Below are 13,785 nucleotides of genomic sequence, written 5' to 3'. Positions count from 1 at the left end.
GACAGTAAAGACAGATTAGGTTTAGAGTTGACTCACACACTGTTATTTCCAAATTATAATGTCTGCTCATGCACCTCTGAATTTCTGCAACTTTTCACATTTTTTAACATTAAAACATGTTAGGCCGCTGGTGGCCTAACATCAGGGTCAGCATGTTTTCTGGGGGAATCTCTGTACTCTGTATTGATCGATCACATAAAATTCTATAAAAACATACCGAAATGTGTGTGTAAAAACCTTTTTTTTTCACTTTGCAAAGGCCCAGAGTCGGGTGCTGCATCTACCTGCTGCACTTTCCTGTTCAGGTTGTACTAATAAAAGTTATTATCACTAGCAGTTTCAGCCCGTAATGAAATCTGTCCTCCAACTTAGGTTCTGTTCTCTCTGTGGAAGACCACACATTGGAGCTTTTACATGGATTTATAAGCCAAAGAAAACTGCTGGCTGATGACGGCAAATTTATATTTACCTTTGGTAATGACAGAGGTATTCATGCTCTCGTCTACTCGCAGCCTTCAGTAAGAATGAGCCTGTTTCTTCCTGTGATATTAACGGTTTGAAAACTTAAATAAGGAGACGCTTTTGATCAGACCGCGCAGAGAACAGGGCTAGATACGGAGCATGAGCCGGGAACGTTTGGGCCGCCGTAACGCTCACATTCTTTAAATTGAATTGACTATATCGCAGAATGTTTTTTCTTTACTTCTCAAATAAAAACAGAATACTCACACTCCTTGAACCAGCTCCCTTTGCCACCAGAAACACTGAACAGCTTGCTGCACCGATGGCAGTTTTCTAGCCGATCACCGATCTTGAAAAAGCCTGATCTGCTGATTCTGATTTTGGCCCATACTGATTTTTTTTCGTCTGAAATGTTGCTAAATATAGCAAGAAAGTCTAGTTAGTAACAGTAGGGCGACTATCGCTAACCACAAACGTGGAGACATGACCTGCTGAGTGGGTCTGTCTGTCCAGCCCTCTCTCACCGGAGAGCAAAAGAGGACAGCGGTTAATTTTTAAACCTTTGCAGAGGTAGATGAGATAAAATCAAAATCAAATTTTATTTGTATAGCACATTTCAGCAGCAAGGCATTTCAAAGTGCTTTACATCATATCAAACACAGAAACACAATGCAACATAGAATCAACAATCAAAACACGACATTAAGTCAGGTTCCATCATTAAATTTGTAATTGATTACGTTTCAAATACAATCCTAAACAGGTGGGTTTTTAGTCAAGTTTGCATCCATGAAAGGTTTACCTGTTACACTCCTACTGCGTTATATGGAACAAAATACCTACTGTTATTTTTATTCCCACTCACTCTCACAATCACAGTTTAAAACGATGTAGACAGCATTTTATCGGGCTTCTGGCACAAGGCTCCGTACACCTCGTTCACTGAATTTTGAGCAGGGACTCCGCCGTCCCTCACGGATTTTTGTGCAATTCTATGATACCTGTTAGTGTCTAGAAGTGGATAAGATCGGCATCAAGTGATCACCAATCTCCCAAAATTAAGGAAATTGGGACCGATTTATCAGCTGGCCGATTTATCTGTACACCTTTACTTGCTCGACCTTCGAACATCCTGATGACCAAGCCAGGCTGGTACAACTGGGCCACACACCTTGGATAAGCTACAACTTCTGCTGTACTCTGGACCCAACTCTGCTTCTAATGTGACGATAAAACATCAGGATCTCATGCCGGCGGTGTCTGTCACAAATAATGTGGAGAAGAAATTCTAGATCTATTCTGGTTGGTTTTTAATGACTTGCTGTGTGTTTTGTCTGGAATAAAGAGTAAAAACGAATACTTAGAGATTTCATGATAAGGTTAGCTAGATAGCTTCTTTTTGATTTGTTTTTAAAGTGATTCCTACTGGCTTTTTCATTGACCCCCCTACAAATCTGTGTTTCTCATCAAGCAGTAAATTATGCAGAGCATAAATCCAAACTCTAGAAATGACAGAGTTTGGATTTCTCCTACATGATCTTTCTCTGGGAAAGATCATGTAGGAGTTTTGCAGTGAGTCTTATTGTCTCATCTTTTAACTCTGCACACATCATGGGAACTGACTGGACATCTAAAAGGAAAAATTAAGAAACGTCCATTTAAGTGTAATGGATAGTCGTTAAATATCGCAAATATTACAGAGATTGATTGCTGCGTTAGTAAAAAAAATCAAGTGCACACACTGACAACATAATGAATTTTCCCTTTTATGCACAAAACAGTTACTTGTTCAGCCATAAAACATAACACAGAGTTTTATTGTCTGCAAATCCACCTTGAGATTTATTGTGAAGAATTTCACTCAGAGCCAAGTAATTCATCCGGAATGCAATGTGTAACAAGTTTCCCCGTCTCTACGTATTTTAAAATGAATAGGCAATGGCAAGGTAAGTGACATATTTATAGAATTCCAGCTAAGAGTTTATGTATTCATTAAATGTTAAGCTAAATGTTTAGGGGGAGAAAATAAGCAGACTGTATCCACCTCTGCTGTGACACATGGGAGAAAAGGAAAATGCCAGGGGAGTTAAGTAATGGGCCACAGAGAGGCTGAGGATAATGCGGCTTGACCGGTGGTGATTAGCAGCATGCTCCTGTCTGTCGGACAGAGTGAGGATTTTAATTGTTAATATTCATGCAATCCGGAGAAAAGCTAAAAAGCAAAAAAAGAAACATGGGGATTTTAGAGCAAGGATGGGATACAGAGTTCAATTTCATCATTGATAACAACTACTGCTACTGTGGAAGACTTTTCAGTAAGTTTCACCACAAACACCTGTGGGCACCTGGGCAGACTTTAATGTTCCACACACCCACAGCATTATCACTGCTAACCTGTGTTATCACTGCTAACCTATGTTATCACTGCTAACCTATGGACATTGGCCTAAAGCACTGGAATGTTTGTAAAGAAAGCACATCGCAACGCATCATGATCCCCTATTTAATGCAGTAAGTGCAAAAAGTGGAAAAAAAAGTAAAGAATTTGCATAAGAAGTAACATTTACGGTAAATTCAGGTTAGTAACTAAGCTATTTCAATACTTCATGTATATTTGTACTGTTTTGAAACAGGGAAATATCATTTAAATCATCCATTCATGCATTGTCAATTGACCCTGTGCAACTAAGTCACCTAATCATGTACAGGGGCCATGATGGACGAAGTAAGTATTGAACGACTGCGATTGTTTTCCCACGCTGTTTTTGCCAGTATAGCCAGGGCTTCCACTGGTTCAAACCCAGCTAAATTATCGATAGAAGTATCACACCTAGTCGAGGCTTGTAGACAGTGGCGGCGTTTACAAACGGTGGAGATACTGCTATCCTTAACAATACCTAACTCAGAAACCAACCCATTCCTCCTACTAACTCCTGACACGCTTGTTGATTTGATCAAACCGTCGACTTTGCCTGAATTTACTCCACGTGATTTATAAATGTCAGAAATGATGTACACCAGAGCAGACTTAGAGCATACCAATGTCTAGATGCTAACTAGCTTTTTTCATACAGAATAGGCTACACGATGGTGGAGAAATTTCCCCATGGTTACTAATGCTTAGATGCACATCTTCTCCAGAATGTAATATTCTGTTACCTCTTACTAATCGTACTTACTTATGAAGTATGTGAAAGTTAATCTTACCTTGCGAAAAGTGTTCACTAGCAAGTCCACCCAGAGCTGCCAGTCATCCTGTTATCCTCATCAAAAGGTCTACAATGAAATGACAAGTTTGGTTTGCATCATTGTTTGTTTGCACAACAACGTATGACCATCTTTATTGTAGAATCAATCTTACCTCATTTCCCTGTTTTGAAAAATCTTAGTACAAATATATTCAAAATGTTGAAACAGCTCAGTGGCTCTCCTGAATTTAGAATAAATGTTACTTCTTTTGCAAATTATTTGTTTTTGTTTTCACTTTTTGCACTTAAAGTATTAAATAGGTCATGATACATTGCAATGTGCTTTGTTTAACTTAACAAGCAACAAATGAAGGATCTTGGAGTGCGTAGAGACCTGCCGGATGTCCTCAGTGGTTCTGCAGGCTCCTGTCGTCCATGTTGTTCATTTTACGGTGACCTGAAACAAAGTGGCAGCTGAAGAGATCTTCGGCGATGAAATCTGTCAAGAAAGAAACTGATTACCAACTGGAAACAAATGCCACGAAAAGCACAAAAGAACAAACTAAAACCCCACTCAATTTGTTATTGGACCTTAATCGAATAAAAATTGACAACAAAATAGTCAGACATCTAGAAATAGCGAGAACAGGAGGTTCTTTAGCGGGCGACTTGAAAACTAAAAACACATATTAGATAAATAAATGGATAATCCTGTAAGTAGACTTTCATCACCACTTGACTTTAACGTTCCCCGGTGGCTTCCTGAACTCTCCAGCAGAGCGACCTAAAGGTCTGACACGGACTTCCTCGCACGACTCCAGCACCTCGGAGAGGAAGAGCTGAATGAATCGTTTGAAAACAACTCGACGTAACGAGTGCTGTTGCAGGAACTGTGACCCCCACATGAATGCTTGAAACCGGCTCTGACGGTGTGGAAGTGCCGGCGGTCAGATTGTGCCGCTGGGAACATGGAGCTCATGTTGTGGTGCGGATGTGGAGGCTGCAAGGGAGAAAGTTTAACGGTGAGTAGGAGGAGGATTCAGCAGGATTTATCTGGGCTGAATCCTCCACCGCGTCCAGGAGAAATCCATGCCAAAAGGGAAGCCAAAGGGACATTCTTTCTTTGTAAAAAAAAAAAAAAAAAAAAAAAGAAAAAAGAAATATAATCTAAGTGCCTCTTTTGTGATGCAGCCAGGCAGGTTTTGTAAATCTACAAGCTGGATTGCCTGACCAGCAGGGTGAACTTTTTTCTCTTTGCCAAGAGCGTTTGGCCCGCAGCCCTCCCCCATGAATCTCTCCTCTGCTACTTAGACCTCAAGCAGTTGTTACAGACACACTTTTCATTCCCTTTTTGCCTTTGGATGGCTGTAACGGGTCTCACTGGGAGACAATGAAGCTCAAATGTGTTTAATTGCCGTAGGGATTCAAAGATCCGTGGTGTGTAAGAGACGAAAATTACCTAGATGACAAGGGAATTAAAAAGAACACCAAGATCCTCTTCAAGATCTTCTTTAAAAAAATATATACAGGTACCTCATTAATTCTTGGCGACAGCAGCCATGTGTTTTCCATTATTAATGCACTATAAAAGTCTTTGGTATGGATATGGGGGCAAACTGTAGCTACTTTCTAATCTTGCACATATTTGTTCTGAAGCTGAAATTTGGTCGAATGTCCTTCTGATTTGAACTCCAGGAAGGACGCAGGAATGAGGACACTGCAGCTTGTGCGTAATTTGTGTTACGGTTCCTATGGGAATAAAACCCATATAGGTGACAAAGTGGCTGACCTAAAGGTGTTGACCTTTACTTTTTGGGTTTGGCAATAAACCCTTTCCTGTGAAAACAAATGTACTCGATATAAGCTGCTGTTGCCCATTAGCACGTTTAACTGCGGGGTCCCAACCGGCTTTTAAAGGGGTTCCTAAAACTTTGTCAGAAGTCGCAGAGTTTTGGTTGGCGAACAACGTATCTGTCGTTGGGTTCATGTCGTTGGTGTCGTGTCACTTTGTTCTGTTGTCTTTGGTTCCTTTTATATCCAAGGATCTCAAATTGTTGCTTAAATATTACTGATGGTAGAGGCACAAAGCAACATAAATCCAAAGTAAATTCACTATAATGTAGCACTAATGAACCCAAACAGCCAAAAGTAAGAGCAGGAGAAACACGTTTATCTTTCCTGTACACAGAAACAGTTAACTCTCTGTAGTCATGGGGGCTCGGGACTACAACCACCCATAAATACTTAAGACTCAAAGATGTTTATGACCACCAGTTCTAATAGTTCAAACATAAAACCTTACTACACACACACAGTAAAAACCATCTTAGAACTGCTAAAGAAGCTAATAGTCTCCCTTATCTATGCTCTTGGGGTACAACCAATCAGCCGCAAGGAAAATACATACCGCTCTTGGATTGGCTGCTTAGCAAACACCAGCTAACAGCATGTCCACACCTGTAAGACGGCCCCCAATTAATTGCTCAGGTGGTTCATGCAAATTCAGGCTTTTTATTGTTAGTTAGGAAAAAATATTGCTGATTTAAAATCATCCTAGTTTTTATTTTGTCTTTAATTTTCTAGTGGATAGAAACACATCTGTCCAGTGTGTTTTAGTCAAAAACAACATTTTGGTCACAAAAGTCAAACTAATTTATTAAACTTCAACTAATTTATTAAACTTGAGTCACTCATTTTCAAAGAAAGAGTGACCCAAATCATTGCTGAGACTGTACTAAATGTTTTTTTATTTTATTTTTGTTTTTAAAATAAGTCTAGCCTAAATGAATCTAGACTTTTAGGCTAAACTGATCATCTACTATGATTTACAAATCCCTTTCGTCCAAAATATTCTGACTAATTTATTTGGTTGAATAAAATATTGTATGCTTAGTTTATTGTTCAGAATGTTTGAAAAAAATCTGTATGTATATATATATATATATATATATATATATATATATATATATATATATATATATATATATATACATACAGATTTTTCGTTGTTGTTGATTTTAGCTTTAAAATTGATTTCTCTTTCTCCCAGGGGGGAGCACTTTTGGACGCCCTCCTGGCTTACATAAAAGATGTATTCGTTGGTTTTTGCTTGACGATATTTGTTCTGGTGTATGGAAGAGGAAAAGACATTCAGACGCTTCAACCTAATCCTCTCTGCCGAATAAATCTCAACAGTCTTTTATCTAAATCCTGGAATTTTTCATCTCAGAGGTCACTTTAAATGATTTAACAGAGTTACAACACCCTGGAAGATTTATTCACCGTTCTGAACTTCCAACATCCCAGGACGGGTAATAGATTACATCTTCTGCCCAAATCGCAGATATGAATTCCTCATTTTTCTCTTGAACAGCTCCTTGAATTAAAACCAGTATGCTGACAGTGATGTAAATGAACTGCACGGTTCAGTGATCAATAGTGACCCGTATTCTGTCAACACCATATTTTATTCTTGCGTTTTGCCTTTGGTTTAACTCAAGGCAGTGTAATTCCTTTTGTCCATTTTGTCTTATCCTCTGGCCCAAAGGCTCAATTTAAAAACTAAAATAAGACAGGGAACCTGATTTATGTACATCAACAATAAAAACAGTCTCTTCTCTGTGCCGTTTCGGTAAATTTGAGAGAAAACAAAACCTCAACTAAAACAAGGAGCTCAACTTCTTGGTAGCACACCAAGATACACTTTCGAAGCAAAAAAGAAACACTTTTTTAATATAAAGTCTCCAACTGAAACCATTTGACATGTTTGACCTCTTAAATATTAATTTTCGCAGAAAACTGTAAAGGTGTTAACTTTATTTCATAGGTTAAAGGGACAGTTCCTGTAAAAAAAAAACACAAAAAAAAACAAGTGGCATCTTTATGAGACTTTCATGGCGAAAACCAGACAAACACAAAATGTCCAAAAAATTCATGATAACAGTAAAATATAGTTTTGGTAAAACGATCCCAGATGATCAAGACCACATGGCAAATGACAGTTTTATTAACAGAAACTTAGCCAAACGGTAGAAGTAAAAACTAAGCCACTGGTTAAACAGTATGAGATATGCGACAATAACTTTTAGGATGCTGCTGCAGTTCGCTGACATTGCAGTTTGGATCGTTGGATTTACCACCAGAATGAGCTTTGGAATATGTGCCACTCAAAAAAACAAAGTAGTTCAAATCAAGCTTGAGATCAGTGAAAGTTGACTGATTTGAAGAAGAAAAAAAACCTCCTTTGATGTGAAAAATGAAAATCTGAAAAGGAAAAAATGATCTTTGAAATGTTAAGACGCTGTGCAGCATCTGGGTTGTAATGGGGGAACCATTTATACACATCAAAGGCAGGGCACATATCAGTGTATATATATATATATATATATATATATATATATATATATATATATATATATATATATATATATATATATATATATATAACATTTTCCTAAAATATTATAAATATGTAAGAAAGATTGCAAGAAAAAACAAAATAAACAAGTACATGGGATGAAAACTGAGGAAGCGTTCAGAAAGTGTTGAAGTGTGATGATGTTATGTAAAGAATAACAGACTCAAGCATTAATGCATTAATCCAGCCAGAATGAGGAAATCAGAAGACATGTTGTCTGACAACAGCATCGTGGAGACCTAACAAACTGGCACCCTGAGATGGGCTTCTAAAGAGGTCCCAGTCTTTCGCTGCTTTATTTCACATCAGGGGAGTAAAATGTGTTTCCAACGGAGGAAGTTTTGGAGGGTGAGAAGGAATCCGTCATCTTTTCTAATTTCACTAGGTTCGCTCATTTCTTTGTGGAAAGTAGAAGCGATCACTCCTTTCTTATTGTGTTGCCAGTAAACAGCAACACATCCATTCATATACAACTGGGAGATATTTTTGGCAAGAAAACAATGTTTACAGTTTACTCAGTGTCTTCCTCAGACATTTTTACATAGTTTCCTTCAGTGGTTCTCGGTACAGCGCCGCCACAGGCAGGAAGGGGAACAGGCTGCTTAAAGAGTTGGGTTTGTTAGACACAGTGCCCTGAAGTGCAGCAGCTGGAAGTGCAACAAATGTTACGATTTTGGCTCCCAATTGAACTGAGTTTACTGGACTATCAGGTGTGAAAACAACAGAACTTTACATGACATAACATTTTTGTTCAGCAGATTTGCTGACTACATGAGAGCCAGATGGACAAATTTCACATGATTTGGTTTCTGTTTTTATCACATATGCTAATGAAACACTAATCCAGTGACATAGACAATGGGTTGGTGTCCTAACCTTTGAGCTACCCAGAGGTATTTCCCAAGGTGCAGCCCAGAAACAGCTCCAGGATATTTCTGGTATCGCTTAGGACTCTGCTCTGGACCAGGAATCCCATCATGGATTTACCTCAAAGGCACAATCAATCACATCCAGAAATAAGAGAGAAGACATGATGTTATGTTTGAAAGCACATCCTCTTCAAAAACATGTTCACCACATGCAGCACAAAGCAAAAAGATCAGCGAGCAAAGCTCTAACGTTACCGTGTGCGCAGCGATACGCCTTCTGTTATTGTTTGCCTTTGTTAGCTGTAGGGGGGAAGCCCATTGTGTGTCTGGGGAGGATTCCCCTCTTGCTCCACATGTCAGGTCTCAGTTACATCATCGAGAAAAAAAAACTGGAAGCCAATCACAGGAAACCACAATATCTATGAGCATAAATTTATGACAAGAGCAAGATCATATGAGTCATGAACAATCAGTAGATTTCATAAAATAGAAACAGGGTTTCCTCCAGAAAACCTGGTGAGCCCAGTGGTAGGGGCGCTATAGAGCAGTGTCCAACGACCTACCATGTTTTTGAGTTTAAAATTTTTTAATGTTGGCAGAAAATCTTTAAATATTACTAGGTAATTACGTGGGGGTGGAAGTAAAGCCTGGCAGCCCGCCAGGCTTTACTCTGGGAAACCCTGAGAGAATAAAAGCTCGACGGTCATAAGGTGCGTTTCCATTACATGTGTGCGAGTCTTTGTCGATATTCTGGTAATGTCGAAAAAACACAATTTTGCAACTGCTGTGTTTCCATTAAATAAGAAATGAAATGAGTCACTCCAGGTTGGAGTCCCGGCCTGACGACCTTTCCTATATGACCACTCACAAATAAACGCAACTTAGAGCTTTAAAAAACAAAATCATGGCAGCGAAGGATGTAAACAGTTACATGAGATATATCCATATTTCATCCATGGCGCTAACGCTCGTCATCTATCAGCCATCAAAGGAGGCGTCAGTGTCAAGCATCTTACACTTCGGAGCGCCTACATATGCAGCCTTTTAAGGAAATTGGCCTTTTACAGGAGAGTTGTGTGTCATTCAACACATTCAAGTGACACACAACTTTTTATGAACTTTGCAATACTGTGAGATCTGTGGTGGAGCCTGCTGCGCATTGTCCAAAAGAAACAAGAACAAGCCTTCATGCTCCTACTGCCTCCTCTTGTCTTCTTTGTGGTCTTTGCCAGCAGCAACATCTGGCTGCTGATCACATGTAATGCGAAAAAAGTGTTTCCGTTGCTGTTTTTGCAAAATAAATCTATTTCAATCCGGCTGAAAAAACCACATCATCCTGGTGCAAAGAAAAAAGTTTTTTGAAATTGCTGTGTTTCAAATTTTTCTTTGTAATCTCAATTTGCTTACTTTGACGGTTAATGGAACTGCTGCTACTGAGGTGCTATTTTTACGCAAAGTCCTCTTTCCAGCGCTGAACTTCCTCTACATTTCATGAAGACCATATGGAGTGTATGAGGAATTCCCATAAAAGTCTGCGTTCGCGGGATCTGGGAAAGGAACTGTCTCTCGTTGTGAAACGGTGAACACGGGGAGTCACGGCGAAGAGTGAGGCTTTCCTGCTGCTGAAAAAAAAAAAAGCCGAAGCAGCAACTGGGATTCTGTCCAAGCGGGGAGTTTTAGTGCCTGAGACGGCTTTAAGCAGACGATGAACGATCAGAACCATGACGGCCCAGGATGAACCAAACCACCCGAGAAGGGGAGGGAGCTCTGTGACATCTGAGATGACACCAGAGCTCCTGCATGCGTCTCTCAAAGCTTGTAATGCAGTCCTCTAATCCCCGTATTGTGTTTATAATCCGCCTATGAAGAGCTGTGGTCACACAGAAAGGTCTCTGTGCGCCAATGAAGGAAGATGTGCTTCATGATACCTTTATGACTTCATTTCTGATGTCACCCTCTTGCAGAACAAACACACTCGTCTCTCCAGAGCCTGTTTAATGCTGCCGCAGCGCAGAATGTGTGTGTGTGTGTGTGTGTGTGTAGGCGTGGGCATGCGTGTGTGTGAGGTGAAACCGTTTTTAGGTCAGTAAGGGTTTATGACCGGCCCTGGAATGAGGGACGCTGGAACATCTATCTTGTTGCCTTTGGGCCCCTCAGATGTGGATGTAAATGTTTGGGATCTTTTAACTGCAAAACCCAGTTTTGCTTTGGCTTCAACTCACCGTCTGATGACCAGATGTTCTTCCAACTAGTCTTTTAGAAAGCAGAATTCATGGTTCCTCCGCATATGGGAGGTCAAATGCACCTTTGAACTGGTCAAACTTCCACACATCAGTCTGCACAACGTTTTGGAAAAGATTCAGAGAGGTCCATCAAAGTGAGCTTTAAAGGGACAGTACTCTGTGTTTTGCACAATCCAGTTATGTTACAAAAACGCTTTATTTATCAAAAATGACTTAAAAGAAAATTGACTTTGTAATTCAGCGCCTTGGCCTCTGTCTCCTGCACCTTCAGGAAGTCATCACAACGTTGCTCCTCTATTAAGCTTTTAATGTTTTTTCCTCCTATAATGAGCTCAACAGATGCAGGGGTCCACCAGGTGTTTGCTAATTACTGCTAGCTAGTCTGGAGGAGCTGAGCAGCTGAGCAACACTCCAGGTGTGTTTTTGACGAGGAAATAACATTGTAACATGAAAAAGTGACTTTACAGAATACTACCCCTTTGATATTCCTGCAGGTAGATGGAAATGCTCCTATTGCCACACGCTCATGGAGGCCATGTTCACTTTTTGCGTTTCAGATGGGAGGGCAGACATTGACCTTTGAGGTGAAAGAGGCCCAAAGCTTCTTAGATCTTGTCTTTGAATCTTCCTTTATGAGGCGGTGCCGTGCTTTAGGAGGAATTTTGGAAGGTCGCTAACCCTACGGAGGGTTCACTGTTGTCTCAAGTCTTATCTGTTTGTAGATTTGTTCTGTAAGTATTCCCAGACTTTATTTCTTCAGGAACAGTTTGACTTTTGCTGCTGGCGAGACTTTTTCATCAGCTGTGAAAAGGTACTTCAGATTATTTCGATCAACTCAAGGAACCCGAGGAACCATTACCAAGTTTAAATATTTAAAGCAAGAAGGTTTGTGTGAAAGTTTTGATCACAGAAACAGAAGAAAATTACTGAATATTCCAGTCAACTTGTGTGATGTTTGTAAATGTACTGTAAAAAGTCTCATCGCAATAAACCAAATAATAAAGTTAGAGTCATATCCAGTACATTTATGTGTTCTGATGAGGCTCATTTGTCAGATTAAAATAGCTAACCTTTATATTAAAGATTGTTTTAATTAAGGCTACATTTCTGGATGATGGATGTTTCTTTTATTTATTGTTATATTCCAATTTTAAATGTCGTGTTTTCATTAGCTGTAACATGGAAAATCATAATTAACAGGAATAAAGACTTTAATTAATCTATATAATTTCACTCAGTAATAAAGTTGTAGAAAAAGACGGACTTTTCAATAATATTCTGATTTATTGAATGGATTTTAAACGCAAGCTTTCCACTTATGACTAATATTTCATTTCCTTAATTAAAAAAATGGTACAAAGCTAAATATTTGCAATTATGTGTAAAGGTTACAATTAATGCAGGAATACATCTCTTTTAATTCTAGAACTAGAATAGTGCAAAGTAAGCCCACATCATCACTCCTCCACCACCTTGCTTAACAGATAGCATGTTTTATTTTTTGTGCTGATAAATTGTAATTTTGGTTTTAGAAGTGCAGAGCTGCTGTTTTCCCATTTTAACCTCTGATGTCTAAAACTGCATTTTTTATGTATTAGTTGGTAAAAAAAAAAAAAAAAAAAAGAAGAAAACTGATATTTCTTGTGTGTTTATTTTCATTATAAGCCCTGACAAGCAGAATCCTAGAACCAAGGTGTAAATTCTCGGTACCTTGACTGTGTAAATCATATAATTAAACACCTTTTTTTATTGCAGCATTCCTGTTGGGTGAATTAGAAGGTGTAATGTGCTTGTAGGTAGAAGTCACAAGCCAGCAGGTAATTTAAAGGAAACGTTTTTGATGAAAACAAAAATAAGCTCAGCGCTGTAATCAGCAGAAGTAAGGATTCCCTAAGGTGTGCACATTTTCACACAAAGAGAAAACAGAAAAAAGTAAGAATACAGGACATTTGAACTTAATTTGTAAATGCTGCTTTGTGATTACTTGAAAATGTAGCGGGGATCTATGACATATCCGAAACGAATCAGCAGTGACGGAGAACATGGCAGCTTTTCTTCATTTATCAGACATTTTGCTCCTCCAGAACATCCCGAGCTGGACAGCTTCGGTTCAGAAACAAATTAAGAGTGAAGCCATTAAACTCAGTCACTTTTGATGGATTGGACGGTTAAAAACTAGTATCTGTATTTAAATAGACCTTGGAGTTAATGAGGACGCCGCCTGGGGAAGGGATTGGGGTCAGAGGTCGATTTGTGACACGGTGTATTTTAAAGAGGAGAAGTGGTCTTTGACAGCCAGCGGTACCGGTTTAGCTTGTGTTTATTTTGCGAGGTGCCTGTGATGAGGAGCAGTACAGCAGATCATACAGTGTGAGAGACGCAAGAGGTTTAAAGTAAGCGAGCGGAGAGAAAACCCGAAGAGGATTCTACGAGGAGTGAAGGAAGCAGCGTCTGCTTATTCTCACTCTCCCTTCTTCTCTCCCTAAACACAAATACAAATGAACACAACGAAAACGTTGATCTGTGTGGAGAAAGATATGAATTTTAAAAATGTTTTCTTTGTCTTTCAATTTTGTTATGACTTTATATGGAAAACAAAGCTACGA

The 13,785-nt window shown here is 39.2% G+C and overlaps 1 long non-coding RNA gene across 4 annotated transcripts in view; it reads right to left on the bottom strand.

The window, feature by feature from the left end:
* Positions 1-10,679, bottom strand: part of LOC111610015 — a 35,109-nt gene extending 24,430 nt beyond the window's left edge. For 2 of the 4 annotated variants that reach the window (XR_002753455.1, XR_002753452.1), the window contains exons 1-4: positions 10,344-10,679; positions 8,944-9,325; positions 3,824-4,149; positions 3,670-3,738 (exon numbers count right to left, since the gene is read on the bottom strand). This is a non-coding gene — a long non-coding RNA (uncharacterized LOC111610015). Of the gene's footprint in view, positions 1-3,669; positions 3,739-3,823; positions 4,150-4,382; positions 4,735-8,943; positions 9,326-10,343 lie in introns of those variants that run through there. The other 2 variants (XR_002753453.1, XR_002753454.1) reach the window with 2 other exon arrangements.
* Between the last annotated feature and the right edge of the window lie 3,106 nt (positions 10,680-13,785).

This window comes from Xiphophorus maculatus, chromosome 11 (genome assembly GCF_002775205.1).
Source record: "Xiphophorus maculatus strain JP 163 A chromosome 11, X_maculatus-5.0-male, whole genome shotgun sequence".
Taxonomy (NCBI): Eukaryota; Metazoa; Chordata; class Actinopteri; order Cyprinodontiformes; family Poeciliidae; genus Xiphophorus; species Xiphophorus maculatus.
This window is presented reverse-complemented; position numbering and strand designations above follow the sequence as displayed.